At 35.1% G+C, this 27,408-nt stretch overlaps 2 long non-coding RNA genes across 6 annotated transcripts in view; both read left to right on the top strand.

Moving 5' to 3' along the window:
• The first annotated feature begins 5,264 nt into the window (after nt 1-5,264).
• Nucleotides 5,265-27,408, top strand: part of LOC137487521 (uncharacterized) — a 93,249-nt gene continuing 71,105 nt past the window's right edge. For 3 of the 4 annotated variants that reach the window (XR_015507469.1, XR_015507468.1, XR_015507467.1), the window contains exons 1-3: nt 5,265-5,301; nt 5,377-5,419; nt 5,495-5,583. This is a non-coding gene — a long non-coding RNA (uncharacterized LOC137487521). Of the gene's footprint in view, nt 5,420-5,494; nt 5,584-27,408 lie in introns of all 4 variants that reach the window. The other variant, XR_015507466.1, reaches the window with a different exon arrangement.
• Nucleotides 19,377-21,248, top strand: LOC147833958 (uncharacterized). Of its 2 annotated transcripts, none has more exons than XR_015507488.1 (2): nt 19,377-19,627; nt 19,755-21,248. It is a non-coding gene; the product is annotated as an uncharacterized LOC147833958 (long non-coding RNA). The 2 variants fall into 2 exon arrangements; XR_015507487.1 differs by having other exon boundaries at nt 19,385-19,627; nt 19,742-21,248.

Below are 27,408 nucleotides of genomic sequence, written 5' to 3'. Positions count from 1 at the left end.
AAAGGTGTTTTTATCCATGCCAATTGAGCACTTCAGACTAAAAATGTATTAAAAGGAAAACAATGGAACCATTTACTAAATATTAACCTCCAACTGACCCTTAAATCTCAACATTTAGCTGTTTACTGTAACTAAAACACATTCAATCTTTCATTTTCCTTCGGCTTAGTCTCTTTATTCATCAGGGGTCGCCACAGTGGAATGAACCACCAACTTATCCAGCATATGTTTTGCACAGCGGATGCCCTTCCAGCTGCAACCCAGTACTGGGAAACACGCATACACTCTTTTTCACTCGCATACACTAGATTATTCAATTCACCCAAATAGCAAATGTCTTTGGACTGTGGGTGAAACTGGAGCACCCGGAGGAAACCCATGCCAACACAGGGAGAACGTGCTAACTCCGCACAGAAATGCCAACTGGCCCAGTCGGGATCCAAACCAGCGACCTTCTTGCTTTTAGGCGATAGTGCTAACCACTGAGCCATCGTGTCTTCATAACTAAAACACAGCATATTAGATATACATATATACAGTAGGAAGCCTGTTTAACAAAATATGCACATATGGATTTTCCATATGGTCTATGGATATGGAAGACCTTTTTTGGCATCCAAACTGTACTGATGACCAAAGTAAATGTCCTGGAATTACTGTCCTGAAATCTGTGAGTTTCTTTCTTCTGCTGAACACAGTAAAGGATCTTTTAAAGAATTTTGGTAACCAGTAGCTTATTTTTTTAACACTGTCTTTATTGATTTTAGTAGCTTTTATTATGTACAACAGAAATCTAAACCAAACATACAAAATAATAATAATAAATGAAAAGTATAACAATGAAAAAAATATATGTATATACAAATATATAAGAATATGCATGCAGGAAACCTACAAAGGAATTTAAAATTTTGCAAAACTTTTCAGGTTTTCTTTTGAATATATGTCAATTTTTCTAAGCAATACAATACGACAATTCCCGCAACCATTGTTCAAATTCAAAATGCAGGCTTTCAGTATTTTTTCCAAAAACAAGCTATTATAAGTTTTGCATGTAATAAACAGAAAGTTAACAGTTTCTTATCTGAACTAGTAAAAGTGCTTGTGATAAGAAAAATATTAAGAATACACAGTTTTGGACATTTGGGTATATCCTGTTGTAATACCAGATAAAAAGTTAAGAATTTTCTCCCAAAAATTTTCAACTAAAGGACACTTCCATAAACAATGATATAGAGTTCCTACCTCTTTATTGCATTTTACGTATTGATCGGGAATGTTTGGATTAAATTTGTGAAGTAATTCAGTAGTTAAATACAGTCTCATATTCCATTTTATTGCAGAAGTTTGAATCGTGTATTAATTGTTTGGGTTTGTGCCTTTAGACAGATACTCTGCCATTCATATTCTGTGATACTTTCTCTCATATCTTGACACCATACTAAACGTGTATTTTCTGATCTTTCCTTGCAATTACCAGTAGCTTAATAGCAGATAACTGTAAAAATCAGTGGTTTAAAACTAAGATTTCAAGGGTGAGTAAATTGTGATTTTTTTTTTTTTAATTTTTGGATGAACAATCCCTTTGGGGTTGTTATTATGATGTCTTTTTGACTATATTTAAATACATAAATTTTTACCTTTTAATAAACATTATTTATACAAGTCAACATAAATTCTACTGTCTTTACTTTGCAAATATATTACATAATCCTAACCAAATCTGTAGTGTATCTAAAGTGTATCCCTGCTGGATTTCCTGATAAGTTACCATTTTGTTTTAACTATCTAACTGATTTGATTTAGGTTACTTTGTATCAAGTATGTGATGTGATAGTCAGCAGTGCTAAATGTTGGTAGCATTGATATTATAGCTTTGTCCACTAGATGTAGCAATCTCTTTGAGAAAATAAAGACAAGACAGTCCATTTAAAATTGTGTATATGTATACAGTATGTGTGTGCGTGTGTGTGTGTGTGTGTGTGTGTGTGTGTGTGTGAGTACACCCCTCACAAATCTCTCATTTAAATGAGTATTTTCTAAAGCAAGCTTTACAGTATTATATCTGTGCATATACATTCAATTAGTACTAAAGCCAAATCTATAGCTAATTGAACAAAATAACATGATAATGGTCCAAAATTAGTAGGCCAAATTTATATATTTGGGGAAAAAATGTAAATAAAAATTCAAAGAGCAAAATTCAAGAGAAACAAAAAATTAAAAAATGTTGAAATTTTACAGTTTATAATTTTTATTTGCAATATTTCACATCAATTTAAATGTATTATCTTCCCATTTCTAAAGACGTTCCATAACTAAAGCATTATTTTAATAATATATCCATTTAATCTGTTTTGTTCAAATGTACCAATATATACATACATACATACATACATACAGAACTCAACAAAGACTGTACTTCCTTCGTCAGCTAAGGAAGTTCAACAACCCAAAGGAGCTGCTGAAACAGTATTACACTTCCATCATTGAATCAGTTCTCTGCAAGTCAATAACTGTCGTTTAGCTCAGCTACCAAATCTGACCTTCGCAGACTACGTCAAATAGTTTGGACTGCTGAGCGATGGTACAACCCTGCCCACTCTCCAAGAACTGTACTTATCCAGAGCGAGCAGAAGGGCAACCAAAATCACTCTGGACTGCTCACACCCAGCAAACTGCCTCTTTTACCTAGCTGTTACCTTCTGGTTGATGCTACAGAGCACTGAGGACCAGAACAGCCCAACACAGAAACAGTTTCTTCCCTCAGGCAATCCATCTCATGAACACTTGATGATAATAATTATGAAAGAAACATCACTACTTGCTATACACTTTTTAGACTTATTTTTATTTTTTATAGACTTATTTCACTTTTTTATAACTTACTTTACTTGCCAATTTGCACATAGCAGCTGCACATATAACGTTGTATCTAGTTATATACCTGTACACACACTTGTCAATTTGTATATTTGCATTCACTACTAACTTCTATTTTTTAAAATACATTTATTATCGTTTTTTGTTCTGTCTCTGTAGTTCTGTTGCACTGTAGAAGCTTTGTCACGAAAACAAATCCCTCGTATGTGTGAACATACCTGCCAATAAAGCTCTTTCTGATTTATATATGTACAGTTGAAGTCAGAATTATCAGCCCCCCTGAATTATTAGCCCCCGTTTATTTATTTATTTTTTCAAAATTTCTGTTTAACGGAAAGAAGATTTTTTTTCCAACACATTTCTAATCATTAGTTTTAATAACTAATTTCTAATAACTGATTTATTTTATCTTTGCCATGATGACAGTAAATAATATTTTACCATATGTTTTTCAAGACACTTCTATACAGCTTAAAGTGACATTTAAAGGCTTAACTAGGTTAATTAGGTTAACTTGGCAGGTTAGGGTACTAATGCAAGTTATTGTATAATGATGGTTTGTTCTGTCTATCGAAAAAAAAACTATCGCTTGAAGGAGCTAACAATTTTGTCCTTAAAATGGTGTTTAAAAATGTATAACTTTTTATTCTAGCCAAAATAAAACAAATAAGACTTTCTCCAGAAGAAAAAATATTATCAGACATACTTTGAAAAATTCCTTGCCCTCTTAACATAATTTGTTATTTATTTAACATTTATATGGGGTATGCCACTGGAGACATACCATATAACACAAAGGAATAGCTCTTGTGCAGATGTTTGACCTGCTCAAGGTTAGATCTGTGAGAAAATTTCTCCTGTCATTTTGATGTATACTCAAATACTTCCATCTTCTGAGAAGCAAATAGTTTGTGTGAAATGTTTACATAAAATATGTGACGTGCATCTGAGGTAGAATAAACTATGGTTAATTGCTCAAAGCAGTTCACGAATGATTGACAAAGAGCACAATGGCCTTGATGGGGAGGAAAAGAAGCCAACCGATGCTGCTGTGCTGTTTCGCACACCTGCCAACATGACCAGTGGCTCAGTCATCTCTCTGCTCAGTAGAGCATGCAACAAAACCAGTCTGAGAGAAACAAACTTCAGACTTTGTGTTTTCCTCTTCACTAAGCTCTGGAGAAACATGTTTACTCAAAAGAAGAGGCTGGCTGAGAGAATCAGGTACAGTACAATGACTTAATGATAATCTGTATCCTCGATTGAAGAAACTAATTTGACAGACACTTATGCAAGACAGCTTTTATTGTATTCTAAAGAAAACAACGTTGATTCTGTTAATGAAGCAACACTGCTTATTGAATGCTTATTGAAAGGGGTAGTTGTTTTTTTCTCAAAAAGTGAAGCTCTTTGCTGCATTAGCTTGTTGCATGGTTATCATAACCACACTTTTTGATGCAACAAAAATATTTCCTACAATTTTGTCTAAGTGCTTACAATAGTATTTTACCATAAAGTGTTTATTTTCAAATATCTGTTTGAACTTATTAGTTTAATAGATAATGTTATGAGATTACAGTTTTAAATTCAATTTTGAAAATAAGTAAATAAACTGTTTTTTAAAATACAAATTATTATTATTATGCACAAATCTATTAAAACGTATTATAAACCAACATCAAAAACTAGCCTGTAGGGAAATAACAAACTGGCCAGCTCATTTCTTCAGAATTTTTAAATTTGAAAAATTAAATATTACATTTACAATTTGATGAAAAGTGCACTATATTTGCATAAAACTGAATGAAGGTTTATTTAAAAATTCTTGTTACATTTTTTGATACTTTAGAGTCAAATGTGTTTTACGGTGGTATCTCTATAGCTCTCTTCCACTCTGTAATAAAAAACTGCAAAAAGCCAAATAACATAAATAAATAATAAAATAATCACATTTCTTTGTGGAATAAAATGTTATATACGGAATAATCTTTAATATTACATATGACCCTTTACGTAAAACCTTTAAAAAATATAAATAAAACTGAAAATGGAAGTAGCCTACGTAGGCAATATTATCTTCTGGATGCAGCCTTATGAAGCAAGCTGAGACAGCATCTCTCAGTGATGTAGGCCTAAGCTTTTGCAGGTCAAAAAATTTTTGGATTTAGAGATTTAGTGTTTTTTTTTTTTTTTTTTACATCAAACTGAAAAAATAGCCTGGGTTTAGTTATATTAAAAGTAAAAAAAAAAAGAAAAATAATTGATTAAAAAAAAACTGAAACGATTTATTGTAATACAATATTCCATTTTATGCATGTTGTCCAGACAGTCTGGTACATTACATTTGACGTATATAGTCAGGCACGTCATTGGCGTACACCGCGTACCAACTTGACTACTTTTACCTTTAGCATTAGCGTATGTATTAGCGTAGCATTCAAACAAGGAACGTGATATGTTATTGTTTTTCGTGATCTTTGTTTCGTTTTGCAGACTTATTTGTTAGCTGGTTATAATAGTTCGAGAGAGGGTGTCGGTAAGTAACGTACTTAGAAAAGTTACTTTAGATTTCAAGACTCGATTTAAAAATCCCTACATCTTTCTGTTAAAGGGCAAGATGGCAAGACGACACAAAATGTGAAGGAGAGGAAGATGAAAAAAGGAAGAGACAGTTTCTTAATCACCGTGGCTAATAAAAAGGTACACTGCAAAAAACATTCATCATACATAAACAACCTTCAGTTTTGCTTCAATCTTTTTTATGTAGAATGTAGGTCATGGCGAGGGTTACATGGTTTTGTACACGTACAGTATAAACCAATGCAAATAACAGAAAAGCCCGCTGTTTTATAGTAATATCTTTCGAAAAACATTTTACAAACACTCAATAAAATTGACTAACGTAACCTAGAATGGCATAAATGGTCTAGATAAGCTACCGTTAAACGCCAAGATAAACGTAGAATATTATTCTATATTATTCTATCTCCAGCCAAAAGTGGAATTAAAGAAGCCGAGCACAGATGCAGAGCGGATCAAATAAATGAACTGTCATATAGTTCGAGCAAAACATTTCCATACAGTATATGATTTTTTTCTTTATTTGTATTGTGAGCGTTGATGAGTTTTTTGAGATGAGTGTATCACAATACTATTCAATAGGGGTCTAGGTTTCCAATTCCTAAGTTCCTGGAAGGCTTTGCCCTGTAACAAGACAATCCAATTTTCTTTATGTCCCATGTGTTGATACATGCTTATACGCATTTTAAAGCACAACAAAAGGAAAACATTTATCTAACAGTTATTTTGACAAATTGTCATTTTCTGAAAAATGTATAAATAAATAAATAAAACAAATATTATAATTGTGCAAACACACACAACAGTAAATCCAGAGAAACAGAATTTGGTAACGCTTTCTTTTACAACACGCAAAGTACCGCGTAAGTACAGTGAAATTACAGTGTACTTTTCTGTACGTACTGTGTAAGTATAATGAACGTATGTGTAGGTATAAGGGAACAAACCGTAATGCTTGGGTAAAAAGGGGGTAACAACCAGATGTTCATCACGAAAATTACCGCGTAAGTACAGTGAAATAACGGTGTACTTTTCTGTACCTATAGTGTAAGTATAAATAACGTTTACGTAAGTTTAAGGGAACAAACTGTAATGCTCGGGTAATAAGGGGGTAGCAACCAGATATTCAGCATAAAAGGTACCGCGTAAGTACAAAAATAACGTTGTACTTTTCTTTAAATTGCAAAAGAACAAACCATAATGTTTGCGTAAAAGGGGAGTAACAATAAGATATCCATCACGCAAAGAAGTATATTAAGTTTACGATGTACATTTCTTCAAGTATTGTATACATATAAAGAATTATGCAAGGATGGTGACAACCTATTGCTATCTGCAAATGTACTGTATATGCACCTGCGTTAGTACATTAGTACTCTTATTCAGTGCTTGGGTTTTATATGGGGTGTTTAATGAATAAAAGGTTTACAACCTGTGAAATTATGAACCCTTATTGTATACTGTATGTATTTTAAATCTGCAATTCAATATAAAATATATTTCCATACACTACTTACCTTATGTTTACTCGTCGATCTCACCAAAGCCATCAATGTCTCCATAACTCACTATCAACAAATAACTTTGCATGACATAGGCCTACCGTCAGGGTTCAATGCAGATTAAAACAGGCTCGCATCTTTACTGCTGTTGCACAGGGGGGCTAACTGTTGCATTTCAGTAAATGTATAGCTGATGCTTTATAGAAAAATCTAGTAATTTGGTCTTCAATCAATAAAAACTGCTGCTGTAGTTTACTCTGTTCTTAGTGTTCAAGTATACACTAGTATGTTAAAGTTCAGCTTCTTCCCTCTTTGTTCCCTGTAGTTAAAGGGTAAATACAGTATTTGTTCCCTCCTTGTTCCCTGTACTTACAGGGTAAATACCACATTTGAGGGTTGTAAATTAAAGTGAAGCTTTGTTCCTCTCTTGTTACCTCCTTGTTCCCTGTACTTACAGGGTAAATACCACATTTGAGGGTTGTAAATTAAAGTAAAGCTTTGTTCCTCTCTTGTTACCTCCTTGTTCCCTGTACTTACAGGGTAAATACCACATTTGAGGGTTGTAAATTAAAGTGAAGCTTTGTTCCTCTCTTGTTACCTCCTTGTTACCTGTACTTACAGGGTAAATACCACATTTGAGGGTTGTAAATTAAAGTGAAGCTTTGTTCCTCTCTTGTTACCTCCTTGTTCCCTGTACTTACAGGGTAAATACCACATTTGAGGGTTGTAAATTAAAGTGAAGCTTTGTTCCTCTCTTGTTACCTCCTTGTTCCCTGTACTTACAGGGTAAATACCACATTTGAGGGTTGTAAATTAAAGTGAAGCTTTGTTCCTCTCTTGTTACCTCCTTGTTACCTGTACTTACAGGGTAAATACCACATTTGAGGGTTGTAAATTAAAGTGAAGCTTTGTTCCTCTCTTGTTACCTCCTTGTTCCCTGTACTTACAGGGTAAATACCACATTTGAGGGTTGTAAATTAAAGTGAAGCTTTGTTCCTGTCTTGTTACCTCCTTGTTCCCTGTACTTACAGGGTAAATACCACATTTGAGGGTTGTAAATTAAAGTGAAGCTTTGTTCCTCTCTTGTTACCTCCTTGTTACCTGTACTTACAGGGTAAATACCACATTTGAGGGTTGTAAATTAAAGTGAAGCTTTGTTCCTCTCTTGTTACCTGTAGTTAAAGGGTAAATACAACATTTGTTCCCCCCTTGTTCCCTTTAGTTTACAATGTAAAATCTTAAAGGCAGTGAAATAAATATACAAACACACAATATATTTTTTCTTTACTTTGTAACCTTTATTTTAATAAATAAGCATTTTAAAACACTTCATATTAATCAAACATTGTCTTGTCTATCATTGCCTATACTCATTCATTTTCTCTTCGGCTTTGTCCTTTTGTTAATCTGGGGTCGCCACAGTGGAATAAACCACCATCTTATCCAGCATATGTTTTACGCAGTGGATGCCCTTCCAGCTGCAACCCATCTCTGGGAAACATCCATACACACTCACTCACACGCATTCACTACGGACAATTTAGTCTACCCAATTCACCTGTACCGCATGTCTTTGGACTGTGAGGGAAACCGGAGCACCCGGAGGAAACCCACGCGAACACAGGGAGAACTCCATGCAGAAACCTTCTTGATGTGAGGAAACAGCACTACCTACTGTGCCACCGTGTTGCCACCCAGCTGCAACCCATCACTGGGAAACATCCATACATACTCATTCACACACATACACTACGGACAATTTTACCTTACCCAATGTCACCACATATTTTTGGACTTGTGGGAGCACCCGGAGGAAACCCACGCTAACATGGGGAGAACATGCAAACTCCACACAGAAATGCCAACTGACCCAGCCGAGGCTCGAACCAGCGACCTTCTTGCTGTGAGGCGATTGTGCTACCCACTGCGCCTGCCTATACTCAAACAGCAAAATAACACATTATTTCCTTCCCCCTTTTTTTCTGGCATCTCTTGCTTGGCTTCCTCTTCTGCTCTTCTCAGCTTCCACTGAGGACTCTGATGGTGAGTGGCTGATGAAATCCCATGGGTCTTGCTGCTCTGCATTTATATAAAATATATAAACAGACAGAAAGGCTTTTAGTAAGCTATAGACATGTTTATTTTCCTGTTTAATGTGTGTGTAGTGGTTGTCCAACAATTTCACACACTAAACATTTACAGATACCATACAGACACTATACATTACTATCAAACAAAAGTACTATCATCAGATCATATGGGAGATTGTGATCATTTATAGTGATAATAATTAAAGCGCAGAGGGGAAAAGGCTTAAATAGTAGGCTACTGTGCTAAAGTCCTAGGCAAACGTTACTAGTAATTGGGGGGGGGGGGCTATTGATATATCAAACTGGCATGCTACAGAAAATATCAATTTACATTTCCAAACATTAATTTTGTCATAAACTTTGCTGTAATTAACGTATAAAGGGAGAAAATCGTCTGCACAGTCAGTATGACAACAGCCACAGAGATCTGACCTGCTCATCATCCAGTCTTTCTGGAATGACATGAAGAAACTAAATCCATAGGAACTTTGGCAACATTTCTAAGATGTGCAAAGTAAACGACAGTAAACATTGGTAAATATTCGCTGCTGGCCGTTTAGATTCGGCCATGAACTAACGTTAATGTTACGCTAAAAACAAATGAAACAAAATAAATATAATCTGGTTAATGCACAATTTCTAATCGTAACAATAGCCTTATTTACTGACAACGATTTACTCACATGTGTTACATGGTGACAAGACGGGGAAATTCCAAACGTCCCAAAAGTCTGAGCAAAACCTCGTGGCGTGCTGCTGCAGTTTGATTCGGATCTTTAGAGGCTTCTTGATTCACAACTCGTTTGAATCAACGAATCAGTAGGCGCGTACCTGAAGTGATACAATATCGCGAGATGGATTCAAATGCACACGGAGCTGTCTGTTGTTCTCGCGATGTTTTGATGTCACACTGATCGGTTTGTTGAAGACGAATCGATTCAACTCTCCGTCCTCCATTCCCAGAATTTCCTGTTCACGGCAGTACAAGGACGGCAGCGCGAGGTAAATAAAATGAGTATTTTTATGACGTTATGTACATAAAAGTGTTTGTTTAGGTTTTTGTTTATATCTGATGTTTGTACCTATTTTTAACAATTACACCCTTTTCACAACACTGTTTTGACGCGTTTCCCCTCTGCGCTTTAATTATTATCACTATAAATGATCACAATCTCCCATATGATCTGATGATAGTACTTTTGTTTGATAGTAATGTATAGTGTCTGTATGGTATCTGTAAATGTTTAGTGTGTGAAATTGTTGGACAACCACTACACACACATTAAACAGGAAAATAAACATGTCTATAGCTTACTAAAAGCCTTTCTGTCTGTTTATATATTTTATATAAATGCAGAGCAGCAAGACCCATGGGATTTCATCAGCCACTCACCATCAGAGTCCTCAGTGGAAGCTGAGAAGAGCAGAAGAGGAAGCCAAGCAAGAGATGCCAGAAAAAAAGGGGGAAGGAAATAATGTGTTATTTTGCTGTTTGAGTATAGGCAGGCGCAGTGGGTAGCACAATCGCCTCACAGCAAGAAGGTCGCTGGTTCGAGCCTCGGCTGGGTCAGTTGGCATTTCTGTGTGGAGTTTGCATGTTCTCCCCATGTTAGCGTGGGTTTCCTCCGGGTGCTCCCACAAGTCCAAAAATATGTGGTGACATTGGGTAAGGTAAAATTGTCCGTAGTGTATGTGTGTGAATGAGTATGTATGGATGTTTCCCAGTGATGGGTTGCAGCTGGGTGGCAACACGGTGGCACAGTAGGTAGTGCTGTTTCCTCACATCAAGAAGGTTTCTGCATGGAGTTTTCCCTGTGTTCGCGTGGGTTTCCTCCGGGTGCTCCGGTTTCCCTCACAGTCCAAAGACATGCGGTACAGGTGAATTGGGTAGACTAAATTGTCCGTAGTGAATGCGTGTGAGTGAGTGTGTATGGATGTTTCCCAGAGATGGGTTGCAGCTGGAAGGGCATCCACTGCGTAAAACATATGCTGGATAAGATGGTGGTTTATTCCACTGTGGCGACCCCAGATTAACAAAAGGACAAAGCCGAAGAGAAAATGAATGAGTATAGGCAATGATAGACAAGACAATGTTTGATTAATATGAAGTGTTTTAAAATGCTTATTTATTAAAATAAAGGTTACAAAGTAAAGAAGAAATATATTGTGTGTTTGTATATTTATTTCACTGCCTTTAAGATTTTACATTGTAAACTAAAGGGAACAAGGGGGGAACAAATGTTGTATTTACCCTTTAACTACAGGTAACAAGAGAGGAACAAAGCTTCACTTTAATTTACAACCCTCAAATGTGGTATTTACCCTGTAAGTACAGGTAACAAGGAGGTAACAAGAGAGGAACAAAGCTTCACTTTAATTTACAACCCTCAAATGTGGTATTTACCCTGTAAGTACAGGGAACAAGGAGGTAACAAGACAGGAACAAAGCTTCACTTTAATTTACAACCCTCAAATGTGGTATTTACCCTGTAAGTACAGGGAACAAGGAGGTAACAAGAGAGGAACAAAGCTTCACTTTAATTTACAACCCTCAAATGTGGTATTTACCCTGTAAGTACAGGGAACAAGGAGGTAACAAGAGAGGAACAAAGCTTCACTTTAATTTACAACCCTCAAATGTGGTATTTACCCTGTAAGTACAGGTAACAAGGAGGTAACAAGAGAGGAACAAAGCTTCACTTTAATTTACAACCCTCAAATGTGGTATTTACCCTGTAAGTACAGGGAACAAGGAGGTAACAAGAGAGGAACAAAGCTTCACTTTAATTTACAACCCTCAAATGTGGTATTTACTCTGTAAGTACAGGGAACAAGGAGGGAACAAATACTGTATTTACCCTTTAACTACAGGGAACAAAGAGGGAAGAAGCTGAACTTTAACATACTAGTGTATACTTGAACACTAAGAACAGAGTAAACTACAGCAGCAGTTTTTATTGATTGAAGACCAAATTACTAGATTTTTCTATAAAGCATCAGCTATACATTTACTGAAATGCAACAGTTAGCCCCCCTGTGCAACAGCAGTAAAGATGCGAGCCTGTTTTAATCTGCATTGAACCCTGACGGTAGGCCTATGTCATGCAAAGTTATTTGTTGATAGTGAGTTATGGAGACATTGATGGCTTTGGTGAGATCGACGAGTAAACATAAGGTAAGTAGTGTATGGAAATATATTTTATATTGAATTGCAGATTTAAAATACATACAGTATACAATAAGGGTTCATAATTTCACAGGTTGTAAACCTTTTATTCATTAAACACCCCATATAAAACCCAAGCACTGAATAAGAGTACTAATGTACTAACGCAGGTGCATATACAGTACATTTGCAGATAGCAATAGGTTGTCACCATCCTTGCATAATTCTTTATATGTATACAATACTTGAAGAAATGTACATCGTAAACTTAATATACTTCTTTGCGTGATGGATATCTTATTGTTACTCCCCTTTTACGCAAACATTATGGTTTGTTCTTTTGCAATTTAAAGAAAAGTACAACGTTATTTTTGTACTTACGCGGTACCTTTTATGCTGAATATCTGGTTGCTACCCCCTTATTACCCGAGCATTACAGTTTGTTCCCTTAAACTTACGTAAACGTTATTTATACTTACACTATAGGTACAGAAAAGTACACCGTTATTTCACTGTACTTACGCGGTAATTTTCGTGATGAACATCTGGTTGTTACCCCCTTTTTACCCAAGCATTACGGTTTGTTCCCTCATACCTACACATACGTTCATTATACTTACACAGTACGTACAGAAAAGTACACTGTAGTTTCACTGTACTTACGCGGTACTTTGCGGGTTGTAAAAGAAAGCGTTACCCAGAATTTTTCAGTGGTCTCTTAATTTTGCACATAGCTGTATTTTCTGCACATCCCTGAAAAACTTCAAATGATTTTTTTGTTTACGGCAATATGGCATAACTACACAGTTCAATTTATCCAAATGAGATTAAATGTCACATTTAGATGGAGGAAGATATATTTACACAATGAAAATCCATCTTTCAGAGCAAGTACAGCACAAAAAGAGTCATATCTCAGCACACAGACTCCAGTACTCCAGAGGCTGAAATCAAGCACTCTTTTTATTTCAGATGGTGTCATTATGGGAAATCCCTTTATCTCGCTTCAAAGCCCTTGAGCAGGTGTGTTTTATGAAACAATCACTTTATTCAGCCTCTTAACAGCAAGGGAATGAGGCCGTCTAAAAGCAATCCTCCAGGAAGATTTCTCTTTAGTTATGCAGGTGCTGTTAATGCCCAGCTTTATATGCATTTTCAATTAATTATGACACCAAGTAGTAAAACTAATTTAGGTGGGTAAAATTTTTATCTCTGTTTATGTTAAACATTTATTAAAAGAAAAAAGATTATTAATATCAGTGATTCTCAGCGTGTTGGGAGTCAAAAAGGATTTGCAGCATTGCAGACAGCAGGGGAAAACAAATGCAGAAAGCAATGACAGTGTCTGTTTACACTGCAAATAAAGAACCTTATTTTGCAAAAAAAGGCCCTGCTCAGATGGTTTATTTTTTGTAGTAATTAATAAAATACTTTTATTCAACAAGGATGCATTCAATTGAACAAAATAACACTAGAAAATGCTGTTTTAAAGAGCCTATTTGTCAAATAAGGCTTAAAAATTAATTACGGTTTACACACACGCACGCACGCACACACGCACGCACACACACACACACACACACAGTTGTTTTCAACATTGTTTATTGTAAAAGTATGATTTATTCCATTGCAGATTGTGGTCTCTTAAACAGCACAATGTCATCAAAACATCTTGTGTATATTCATAATTTTCATAAACTGAGCAGATTTCTGATTAAGAACCCTGAGCGGCCTTATTTAGTAAAGATTTAATTCTGTCCATTTAAGCCTGTGTCTAAATGCAAATACCAAAATGGTCATTTTGACTTTTTGTGTGGTTTCTTTCATTTTAAGCAAACACCCAAGCCTGAACTCATCTGCTCCTGTCAGTGATTTGCTGCTCCTCAGATCACGTGCAGAGAGGGTGTCTCGGGAAGAGCATCTTGTTTTTATTATCAATGCATTTTTGGAGAAAGTTATTAATAACACTATTGCATTGTCACACACAAAAAAAAAAAAAAAAACATTTGCTTTACTTATTATGTAATGAATAACGTGACTGATATAATTAAAATAGTGATCTGATTACTCTTCCCATTGTTGGGTCACAGCTGGAAAGGCATCCACTGTGTAAAATATATGTTGGATAAGTTAGCGGTTTATTCTGCTGTGGCGACCCCTGAATAATAAAGGGACTAAGCCTAAAATAAAATGAATGATCTGATTGCCTTTTTTTTAAACTCGTAATGCATATATCAAAATTTAATTTGCAGCACAACTATGTCTTAAAAAATTTAAGAGGCTACAAATGTACAAATGAAGTGTGATCAACATTTTTTTTTCTAAAAGTCTTAATGACACCTTTGTATAGTTTTTCTTTTATTATTTCAGCATATAGGATTGTAAAATAATTATTTGTTACTCTCCCATTCACTGCGCTCTAAGTTTACTGAGCTACGATGTCTTCCAGTACTGAGAAACACGGAAATGTGAAAACGGTGAGCAGGAGGTATCTGTTAGGTTGTAATAACTCTCCCCAAACCCTTTTTTCTACATCCAATCAGCTCGCAGTAGAAAAAAACAAGCCACGCCCACTGTTTTGTCATTTAATATTCCGTTTTCTAGCATCACAATATTAAAAAAATAATGATCGCAGCTTCTGGTTCATAGGGACTAAAAAGGAAAATAATGTGGCATCATGGTTTCATTATTAGTGAATGCTGAAATGAAAAAAAAAAGACCTAAAACTGCACGGTTGAAGTCATTAAATCATCTGTGAGAGCAAATATAATAATTGGTAAATACCAAGATGAAACTTAAATTGGATTGTTGAAGTCATTAAATCACCTGTGGGAACAAAGATTCTAGAACTGTGGTGAAAAAACATTTTAACGTCTATAATTTTCAAAATGTATTGTTATTCTCTCTTGAATCGATTTTGAGCTTTGTTTTCATTAGCAGATGGGGCTCTAGGACAGTTTTTAACTGTACACTGAAATGCTCATGAGGAAGAGCGCTGTTAAAAACTAAGCTTAGAATTGCAGAATCAATTTATATAATATATAAAATTAAATATTATAATCATTTTTTTGCCAAACTTCTAAGTGTGCTTTCACACTTGGTTCAGTTGCCTGGACCGAACCCTAGTTTGATTGTCCCCCTTGCCACCTTCTCGGCTGGTTTGTGTTCATACTGTCTTTTTTCCTTCTGAACCCTGGTACGCTTGCGTTATCAAGCTGCTGTTGTGTGTACGGTTGTTGCTACTGTAGGTGACAGCCACGAAAGCGAATCGCTAAAATTAAAAGCTACACACATTGTTGTCTATTTGGTTTTACTGAATCTTTTAGTTTTGGGCATACAGAAAGCGACTCGCGTCCATCTGCCACAAAAATATTATAAATGTTCAGAACATAATGCCATGTCGGCAGAAGCTGGAGGAGACAAGCAGACATTATCAAGGTACAATACATGATACACAGAGACACACGCACTAATAAACGTTATGAAAATAATAGTTTGTTGTACAGTTGGCGGTTCACATCCGTTATTTGGTACGGTTGCATTCATACCAGAAGTGAACTGGACCAGAGTTCGTGTGAACCGTACCCCTGATCGCCTCGGGTGCACACCTAAGTTCAGAAAACATGTTCACACTAGCTAAATGTACTGTACTCTGATGTCAAATGAACCTATGTGGGGACCAAAAGTGCTAGTGTGAAAGCACCCTACAAGAGGGCTGCTTGTGGTTTGGGTACTCTTAAAAAACTGGCAAAAACAAAGCAGCCTCTGCCAAATCGTAATAAACATTTGTCCTATTATTTTTGTGCAAATCTTTTTATTTTAAGATCGCACTTACCTGTAGCATTGTACTGACCACAAAACATCTTTGTTTTCCTGAATAATATTGACAAGGAGGGGCCTTTGGAAATAAATGATAAAATTAAGATGTCAATGCTTTATTTTTGATAGTAATTTTAGTAACATGTTCGGTCATCATCACTCAATGTCTAATGTAAAAACTAATTCCTGAAGCAAAACCAGTTAAGAACCGCTGCCCTGGGCTGAAGTGTGTCAGGTTTGGAGACAATCACACAGAGAGAGGAACATCCTCCCATCCAACACTTGGTGGATCACAGCTCTCCCCCTATGGCTATTACTGTCTGAGAATGTTATATCTCTGTTCCTGCGATTTTCCATCACAGGATGTAGAACAACCCAGATTTGGTCCTCTGATGCCAATGGTGTGGACATTGTTTTGCTGAACGAGAGCTTGCACTTCAGTGACTTTGATCTCCGGGCTGGAAGTGGAGCCTTTTTTTCTCCCCTCCATGTGCAAGGTTGAGAGGTCTTAGCTTAGAGGTTGGGCCCATTATAAATATTTCACTGGCAAGGCAAAAGTGCTAAAAGAAAAAAGAAAAAAAAAAAAGTCGGAGAACTAAAAATACAGCAGCTTTAAATAACCTCAACCATGGCAGTGAATTTAGTTGTACTGTACACCTCAGCACTGCAAGAACAAGTCATCTGTATAAAACTGACACGGACTGTTGCCTTAATTCAACCAACAAACAAACTATTTTTAGGTTCAGATGCAATGTATACAAAAATATATTCCCAAAGGATGTGTGCTGCACACGTTTTAAGGTCAGAATAACAAACTATAGTGTTTTGACCTCTCTGTGAGGGAGTGTTTGTACAGCACATTGAATGTGATGACTGTGGGAATGTTGTGGGAGATTATGTACTCTGCAGCATCTGCTTCAGTGTGTGCTTTAGGATTGTAGACATGCCATTCAATGAATACTGATTCTCTTTGGCTGATGGGATAAACTGAATTTATCGTGCCAATGAATATTGAGAGAATCGTTTGACCGCTTTTTACCTCGGATCATTTACAAATGTTAGAGAATCACACGTTTGCTTGAACTAAGAGAGCATCGTGCAGCTGTTTTCAGTTTTATATTTATTTTTCTTCTCCTCTGGAAGCTGTTGCTCTTGCTTTGAATGAGTCATCAGTTTCACAGTTGGACTGTAGGGCGAATGTAACATGTGAATAAATGCCCCGTTTTCTTGCTTTTGTCAAAGAGCTGAGACATGGATTGTGATTCTAAGCTTGCTGAATAAAACCTGTAGTTTTAAAGCACTTAATCTCTTACAAGTTCAGAGACCCAGTGGCTTTTAACATAAGGTTACATAATAGCACATTACAAGATTTAGGTTAGGGATCATTTAGCTTTGGGCAACATTTTTGCAGTTTAAGTTTACATCTGCGCATAAAAATTAATCAGCACTTTATGATGTTCATTGTGTGGACATTAACGACAACCTGAGTTTCCAATGTGTTACCTAATAAATATTAAGGAGATTTTTATTTGATTTATAATAATGGGTCATTGATTATGTTCACCTGTGTCTGGTTTGGTTTCTCAGTTAGCCATTTAGGTCTTCAGTTCTTTGTCCTGATTCACAGCTTTCAGTGGAAAGAAGCTAAATCTGTTGTGTTAATGTATGCAGATGTCATGGTGGTAAGCTTTAGGTATATTTGGTGGTAAATTTGTCCAAGAATCACCTTTTTTCTTCTTTTTCTTTCCTATAAATATCATAAATAAATTTGCAACATTCCCCCACAGTCCAAAAACATGTGGTATAGGTAAATTGGGTAGGTTAAATTGTCTGTTGTGTATGAGTGTGAATGAGTGTGTATGGATGTTTCCCAGAGAGGGGTTGCGGCTGGAAGGGCATCCGCTGCTTAAAACATGTGCTGGATAAGTTGGCGGTTCATTCTGCTGTGGCGACCCCATATTAAAAAAAGGACTAAGCCAAAAAGAAAACGAACTAATGAATGAATACTGCAGCAAAGGTGCTTACACTGTTCCATATTAAAAAGATATTTCTGCTGTAGCTTGGATCCTCATCTGTGACATAAATTCAGTATTCTGGAAACATTCCTCTGAGATTTTGATCCATACTGACATGAGAGCATCAGTTTCTGCATATATGTTGGTTGCACATCCGTGATGCAAAACTCCTGCTCTACATCCCAAAGGTGCTCTGTTGAATTGAGATCTGGTGACTGAGGAGGCCGTTTGAGTACAGTGAACTTGCTGTCATGTTCAAAAAGTCAGCATGAGACTTACTGCATACTGTGTAGTCATATTTGCAAAAAAGTACACTCACATTTTTCTACTGTAGTTCAGTATTTTGGTTTATCCCTGGGACAAGCTGCATAATGCTACATTTGAAGTAAAGGTTAAACCATCAATTAAAAGAGTGATCAACCTTATGTTTACAAATACAAGCACACCCGTTTAGAAGTCATTTCACTGTCAACTTTCCCAATCTTTCCCATTCTGGTGCTCAAAGCAAGGCAAGTTTATTTATATTGCACATTTCATACACAATGGTAATTCAAAGTGCTTTACATGAACAAGAATAAAAAAGACAAGAAAATAAAATGATTCAAATAAATAATGATTAAAACATAAAAACCTAGTAAAATGTGCTAAAACCGGTAATAAAAGAATGAAAAAGATAAAAAACATAATAGAGCAAACTGTAGGGGGTAGCACAGTGCTCGTTCAGTAAAGGCCCAGCTAAACAGATGTGTTTTCAGTCTTGATTTGAATGTGCTTAATGTTGGAGCACATCTGTTCATTTCTGAAAGCTGAATCCAGCAGCGGGAGGCGTAGTAGCTGAAAGCAGATTCAACCTGCTTTGTCTGAACTCTTGGAATTTCTAATTTACTTGATCCTAATGATCTGAGGGATCTGTGATATGATCATGTCTGTAATGTTTCGATGTCCTAGGCCATTTAGTGATTTGTAGACAAGTAGTAGTACTTTAAAATCTATTTGAAATGTATTTGGGAGCCTTGACTTTCACCTCCAAATGCAATTGCACAATGCCTAGTTATTACTATGTGCTGATCAGATATTGTATTAACATACAGTTTGAACAGTACGTTTATTAGTTTGTTAAATCTTTGTAAAGATAATTCTTTGTAATTTTGAAAATGGATTCAAATGTAATATGCAGTTAAAATAAATGGAAATTAAATGTAAATATGTTTTATCTAAAAGGGGACGGCTGAAGTCTAAAAGCCCCATGCAGTCAGTTTCAGGATTACGCTGTAAATATTCAGGAAGTAAAAACCCTACACAGCTGTGGCCGAGTTTATTTGACTCTTCCTTTTCAGAAGAGGTCGGCTGGCTCCCAGGAACCCATTTGACTCGAGCGTTTTTTTTTCCTCAACAGGGCCATATATAGCATTCTATTTATCGTTCACATTGAGAATCTAGAATTTCTATTATTTAAAGCTGTTTTGTTGAGCCCAGAACTGTTTGTTTCTTTGCTAAAGCCAGACTCAAATCTCAGCTTTATTCTCTTGGATGGAAATGGAAAGGCTTGATGCACATAATACCCATAAGCAGGTGGGATTGCTAGCTCTACAAACATGCGATATCTTTCCTGATCTGCCATATTTTTCAGCTCTGTTTGTTCCTTTGTTATTTGCATCAGCGTTTTGTTCTGTGTGACTCATGCAGCTGTTGAATTCAGGTGCTCCCAAAGGTGATTCAGACGCAAAGGAAGCGCTGCAGCATCATTTGAGAGCTGGATGCCCTTGTTGGAGGTCTAATTGTTGGCAGGAAACGGGAATCTCAGTCATGCTTGATTGTACCCCGTGCTTTTGAACGGCATCCAAAAGCGCACCGGAGGTAACGTCGTCTTTGCCGATCTGAAAATTAACACCATTCACTGTGGAGATGCTGCACTTCAGCACTGCATGTATGTTGCCAAGCCGTTCATGTTTTCCTGGAGGGAATGTACGGGAAAGCAAATTTTCTCCCTCATTTTCATTTTCCAAGTCCTTCAGTCTCATCCTCTCAGTCCGAGGCGGGTGTCTTGTTTTGTTGATAGAGGGCATCTGTCGGCGAATGGCAGTGATGTGATGAGATTAGTCAGATTGGACAGGCCGCACTTCAAAAACAGGCCTAAAGGGCAGTGCATTAGCATTGCATCCATTCAAACATGACACAGCTTCCCCTGACTCCGTCCTTCAATGGGCATTCCTATTTTGGAAAAGCCAAATCATCAACCTCTAATCTACATTACGTTCATTATGTCTGGCTTCATTTCTCACGGGTAACATGTTTCTGGCACAAACCATATCACACAGGTCACAGGTCAACAAGGCATGTTTAAAGCAAAAATGTTTTGCATAAATAATCAGTTTTCTGATTTTTTTTCCTTAAAATTATTTATTTTTTATGCTAAACATCTAGAACAGCAATATATAAAATTAAAGAACTTTGTATTTGCTTAAAAAATGGGTTACTATAAATACACACAACAAATCATTTATTAAGCATTCACTGTTAACCCTTACTGTAGATTATGCAGTAAATAACTGTAAAATAGCCAGTGTTTAGCTGTAATGAAAAGAAACAGTATTTTACTGTAAAAGGAGCAGGATTTGTATGAAATTCTGAAGTGCAAGGAATAAATTACAGTAATTTACTCTATGTACCATTACAGATATTTACTGTGATAATAAATGGTAAATTACTGATCAACCATTACTGCCCCATCTACTCTGATGCTTTATGTTGCTATTTTATATTTATTTTATCTCTGTGTTTTCTTTGGTTGCTTTTATGTTTTTAACATTGAGTATCAGGAGTCAACCAATGCCACAGAGCTTATTAAAAGGTAAGTGTAAGATATGGACGAAATGCATTTTAAGGCAAAAATATTCACACAGAGCAAAGAAATTGTCACAATAATTTTTATAACTTTGTTTACTTTTTCTATAATTCATTTAATTTAATTGCCTAGTTTGACCTATAGTTAAGATTTTAAATCGCACTTTCAACTGAATATTAGTATTTTGCTAAATAACTAGTAAAAATGTGTTATTTAAAAAAATATATATATCTTAAACAACACGCACATACATTTTTGCAGAGACTCAATGAATTTGTCTGGAAAACTGGAAAGTAAAAGAGCAATTAACAGTTTAAAGGCTTTCCTAAATAAATGTATAAATCATGATATTTGTTGTGTTTTTTATTATTACTACAGATTTGGAACAACATGAGAATCAGATTATTTATTTTTTTTTTTTCTATGAATGAAGTTTATATTATAGTATATTTTTATTGTTTTTATTAAACGATATGTGCATAACTGTGATAAATGTAGGCAGTTGCTTTGAAAATATGCTATGTACCAGGGGTGTCAAACTCCTGGAAGGCCACAGCCTAGTAGAATTTAGTTCCAGCCCTGCTTCAACACACTACCTTTAGATTTAGTTTGATCAGGTGTGTTTAATTAGTATAACTGCACTGTTACTCTGTAGATTGTGCAGCAAATAACTGTAAAAAACAATGATTTAGGCATCACCACACACTCCCACAGGCTGTCCATCTTATTTTAAACACAAAGGTGTTAGAAAGAGTTTTCAGAAAATGCTGGCCCTTTAAGAGAGCCAGGTGTTTGATTTGTTTACTGCTGAGTGTGCTCTATTCTCTGTCCATCAATTCAGATGTAGAGTCTGATATGTTTTAGGCCTTAAATAAGAATCTAAAATGAGTAAGTAAAATGTGTTCAAATGTTTTTGAGGGTTTCTAAAATAAGGCTGTGTTTTAAGTTATATTGTTGTTATCTTGAACTGTGTACTTGAAAGCTATTGTTAGCTAGTTAGCCTCTCCTCATATAACTTCTTACATTACTTTTGTTTAGTATATGTATTTATTGGATATTGCATACTGCCATAATGTACAGATGCTAACAGTTGTATGTATCTTTCTGGCAACTAAGACAAAATTAAATTCCATCATCTCAGTAAGGTAACATGTGCACATCATCACAGGGAATCACAAAAATATGATACACATAGCCATCCACACACAAAAGCTCCACTGTCAGGTCCCAGGTTGTGAGTTTGTTGCTAAGTATTTTTCAGAGCAGTGTTTCCATCTAAAATTTATATTTGAAACAATAAAAAAGTTTGTTGTCATGAGATAATTATAACAATAAAAGATTGGATCCTTTGGTTTTTCAGTGTTGCCAACTTTATTTTTGTTTTCTATAATTATTTTAAACTTTTTGAGATTTGACAGAGCTTTTAATTATTAAAAACTTTAAAATTTAAAATAATTATTTTGTGTTTTTTGCTGTTCAGTTTTTTTTTTTTTTTTTTTTTGCATGGTCAGCATTGAGGTGAGAGTAACACATTTCACTGCAGCACTTTGTGTGTTTATTGGATATGTGATTGTGATAAATGTTAGCAGTTGCTTTAAATGTATGCTATATATCAGGGATGCTTAATCCTGTTCCTGGAGATCTACCTTCCTGCAGATTTCAGTTGCTATCCATATCAAACACACCTAAACCAATGAATTAGGACCTGAACACCACGTGATAATTACAGGCAGGTGTGTTTGATATGGGTAGCAACTGAAATCTGCGGCAACGTAGATCTCCAGGAACAGGATTGAGCACCCCTGCTATATACCATGGGGTCAAACTCCAAGTTACTGGAGAACTGCAGGGCAGCAGAGTTTAGTTCCCACCCTGCTTCAACATTACCTGTAGATTTCTAACGAGCCTTAATTAGTTTTATCAGGTGTGTTTAATTAGTTACAGCTTAAAGTCCCGGTCACACTGCACTTTTCTCCCTATAGACTTCCATTCATACGCATGTGAATGCTGCAGACCTGGAATGCATGCTCATGCGACAAATTTTACAGTTTGCAGCATTGGAAAGTTCAAGCTTGGAGAACTCTGAACTGCGAAATCACATCATGTGATTGCTTGAGACTAATCAAAGATCAAACCATGACCTCTCTGAACAAAAATGATGGACCAGTTGCTTGCTTTTTCAATCTCTAAATATTTTGTTTAATCCCACTCCTTTTCGCAGAGCCATGTGACAGAATTTTGCATGCTTAAACGTTAGTTTGACTGCAGCCTTGCTGTGCAGACCTGTGGCTCTCAGTAATATGTAAGATGATATTTATGTCTGCTGATTTCTTAATTTTGTTATACATTTTCTGTTTTATATTTGTTTGCTGCTAAAACAATAAAATAAATTTGTCAGAATTTACAACTTAATTAATTTAAAGAATTAATAACAGGTTAGAATACTAATTAATTTTAGTAACACCTTGACATACTATTGTGTATGCAGTATAATGCTGTGAGTTGTAACACTACAGTACAGTAATTAACTGTACACAGTTTCCAGTTAGTTACCACTACTGCTCTATTACAGTAATTAACTGGCAACACTGTTGCCAGCTACTCACTGCAATGGTATGGTTACAGTAAACAACTGGCAACACTGTTGCCAGCCACTCACTGTAATGGTTCAGTTTCAGTAATTAACTGGCAACACTGTTGCCAGTTACTTACTGTAACCAAACTTTTACAGTGAGTAGCTGGCAACAGTGTTGCCAGTGTTCTACTGTAAAAAAGCCTGGTAAGGTCTAACAGTGTTGGCAAATAGGTAATTCATTATTTGTTAAGCATTAACTCTACATTAATAGATGTTCGTAAGCAGTTTTTAACTGCAGACAAATGCTCTATTCTTGACTTATAAGTGCATATATAATGTGCTTAATGATTGTATTTTTGACTTTGTTTATTATTTTTATTACTGAAGTATTGCACCATGACGATGCAGTGGCCCAGTAGGTAGTGCTGTCACCTCACAGCAAGAAGGTCGCTGGGTCGATCCTCAGCTCAGTTGCCGTTTCTGTGTGGAGTTTGCATGTTCTCCCTGCGTTTGCGTGGGTTTCCTCCGTGTGCTCCGGTTTCCCCCACAGTCCAAAAACATTTGGTACAGGTGAATTGGGTAGGCTTAATTGTCCGTAGTGTGTGTGTGTGTGTGTGTGTGAATGTGTGTGTGGATGTTTCTCAGAGACGGTTTGTGGCTGGAAGGGCATTCGCTGCATAAAAATATGCTGGATAAGTTGGCGGTTCATTCCGCTGTGGCGACCCCGAATTAATAAAGGGACTAAGCCAACAAGAAAATGAATGAATATTGCACCATTTACAAACCAGTTATTTGAGAGAAGTTGCAATTTTTTTTTAAGATTATTCAGAATGTGTAATTAAATGATTAATAAATTATTCAAATTAACATTTATATATCTTATGGACCCTTTTCACAAGCCTGTTATGACGTGCTTAACGGTCATCAGCATCTTAAATCCTTAAAAGAAATATTTAGATTTTTCAAAAAATGTTTGAACATTTATATGTATTTATGTATGTATTAGATCACCGCTTGTGCGATGTGTTTCTAATGCAACGTCCACAGGACAGGACAGTAAATTTGACGTTATTCTCTTCTCTGGTTGCCATCATCAGTCACAATTTATTTCCTTATTCTGAAAGTCTTCAACATTTTCATTTAGTTTTTCTTCTTTAATTATTTGAGCAAACAAGATTGTAAAAAAAATAATTGTTGTAATCTCCCACTGCGCTCTAAGTTTTCCCAACTATGACGCCTTCGCTACTGAGAAACACACAAATGTATGATAAGGGTCTATTATTCAGGCTTATATTAAAAGTTAATTTGTATGTTAATAAAGGCTTTAATAACTTAACTTCATCCAGTTTTGTGACCTATTCTAAAGTGAGGACTATTTATGCTTTTTAAATCTCTTATAAATGACAATTAAAGGCTCAGTTAAATTTTAAAGAGGAAAGAAAGAAAATAAACTACTTCATTTTTATTCATTTTAAGATACACAAATGAAACCTGTATCAAATGAACAATAAATCTTTGCTATCTTAACCCAAATAAAATTACTGCGCTGTTCAAACATTAAATGTTGTATCATATAAATTGTTAACTTATGCTATATTTTGACATTTACACTGTTATTCTGCAATGTTTATACAGTAATTTTACTTTTTAGATAAGATTGCAAAGATGTATTTTTCTTTTGATACTGAGCCTTCAATTGTCTTTGTCCTCACTTTAGATTAGGTCACAAAACTGGATAAAGTTGAGTTAACAAAGCATTAAATAACATACAAATGAACAATTAGTATATGCCTGAATAATAATATATAAATGTTAATTTGAATAGCTTATTAATGATTTACAAACTCATTCTGAATGATTTTAATCAACACTAACTAACTAACTAACTAACTAACTAACTAACTAACTAACTAACTAACTAACTAACTAACTAACTAACTAACTAACTAACTAACCCTTATATACACATGATTTATAAATAATGTGATTCTTAATTTAGTCATGATAAATCATTAACAATTATTAAGCACATTATATTTGTACTTATAAGTCAAGAAAAGAGTATTTGTATCTTTTGCAATTTTAAACTGCTAACTAACTTCTATTAATGTAGAGTTAATGCATAACATGTAATAATTTAACTATTTGCTAATGCTTAATAGATGATTTATAGTGTGTAATTATTAGTGTTATCTAAAATAGCTTTTTATCTAAAAAGTTTTTAAAAGTATTGATATTTACTACAATATCAATATCATTCATCCATTATTTTAAAACAAGATGTCTTACAATATTTGTTCACGATACGTAACAATAAATATGTACTGAGTACTGACATTATAGACCAATAACTCACTAAAACATGACCATATAAAAGTGTAAATTACACAGACAATGTCCAGAAATGCAACTAAAAAACTTTTATTCATTTTAATGGCCTGTTTGAAATTTTGTTTTGTTTTGAAAGGCCATTAATTTAAAGCTTTACACATTTAAAGACCTTGGGGTATATGAATGTTAATATGGTTATATTATTTGACAGGCTACCAGTTTAATTTACATAATTGTAAATTTGATTGTGAATCTGTTTGCAGTTTGTGATGTCAGTTTGTGTTCTCACTAGGCTTTGAAAATCACTGCAAAAAAGTATGCTTGGACAGAACTATATAGCCATAACTGATATGTTGTTATACTGGTATTTATAGAGCAAACTGTACTGATTGATGAGCAAATTAGATAACATATAAGTAGAGGAGAGTAATAAAACAATCTAAAAAGCGTGAATTTTTAGCAAGTGCATTCGATGCAATTCAGTTCATCTATATTTCTTCAGCACTTTTACAATGTAGACTGTGTCAAAGCAACTTAATGAAGTTTAAGTAAATATAAACTTCAGTCCCATTTTCACAGATGAGTTTCTGTATAGTTCAGATGTCACATTGTGATTTCAATTTGGCTTAATGGGATTGTCTGGATTAAGTGTCACTGGCTCCAAATGTTGGTATACAAAATAGAGTAAAATAGGTCAAAGACACATTTTGCACATTTTTGGTAAAAGGCAGATATTTAGTTTTTTTCTAATCCACTAGATGGCACTCAAACTAACCACAGCAATTTGCAAAGCTTCTGCATTTCTCTATGCCGATAGAAATTTAGACAGGTGATCTGTGAGGTGATGGCAGGTAGCAGGTCGTTTTAAACTTTTACAGTCAATTATTTACGATTAAATATATATATACAGGTGTAATGAGTCTTTAAAATAATCAAACATATCTTCAGATTTTAAAGGCATAATTCACCCAAAAATCAAGAATGGCATTATTTACTCAACATTCACTTGTCACAAACCTATTTAGGTTTCTTTTTTCCGATGAACACAAAAGAAGATATTCTGAAAAATGTTGAAAACCATTGACTGTATTTAGTATTTCTACCATGACAGTGGTTGCAGGTTTTAACATTCTTCAGAAAAAAAGAAACTTACAAAACTTTGAAGCCACTTGAGGGAGAGTAATTACTTATTAATTACTTATCCAAAGGTACAGTAATTTTTCATTTCGGGATGAACTATCCCTTTAAGGTTTTTTATTTTTTAAAAACGTAATATGTAAATCAATGAGTTTGTCCCTTTTTCATTAGTTATGGTTAGATTCAAGTAACAAGATCATTTCTTACGTTAGATGTAATAATATACAGTACCATCATTATTATGTCCATAATACATCTAAGGGCTAAAGACTTAATATAACAACTAATTAGTCAATAATTATTTTGCAACAATTTATTTATTGAGTTTTGTTGTTGTTGTTGTTGTTGTTGTTGTTGTTGTTTTTAATGTGTCATACATGACTGAGAAAAATTGTCTGGCATATTTCTTGTCCTTTGTATTTTATTCTACAGTTTATGATAGTCATTATTGTTTTGTTTAGACTA

The sequence above is a fragment of the Danio rerio genome, chromosome 14 (genome assembly GCF_052040795.2).
Source record: "Danio rerio strain M-AB ecotype USA chromosome 14, GRCz13ab, whole genome shotgun sequence".
NCBI lineage: Eukaryota > Metazoa > Chordata > Actinopteri > Cypriniformes > Danionidae > Danio > Danio rerio.
The sequence above is the reverse complement of the archived record's forward strand: the minus strand, read 5'-3'. Positions and strand labels throughout refer to the sequence as shown.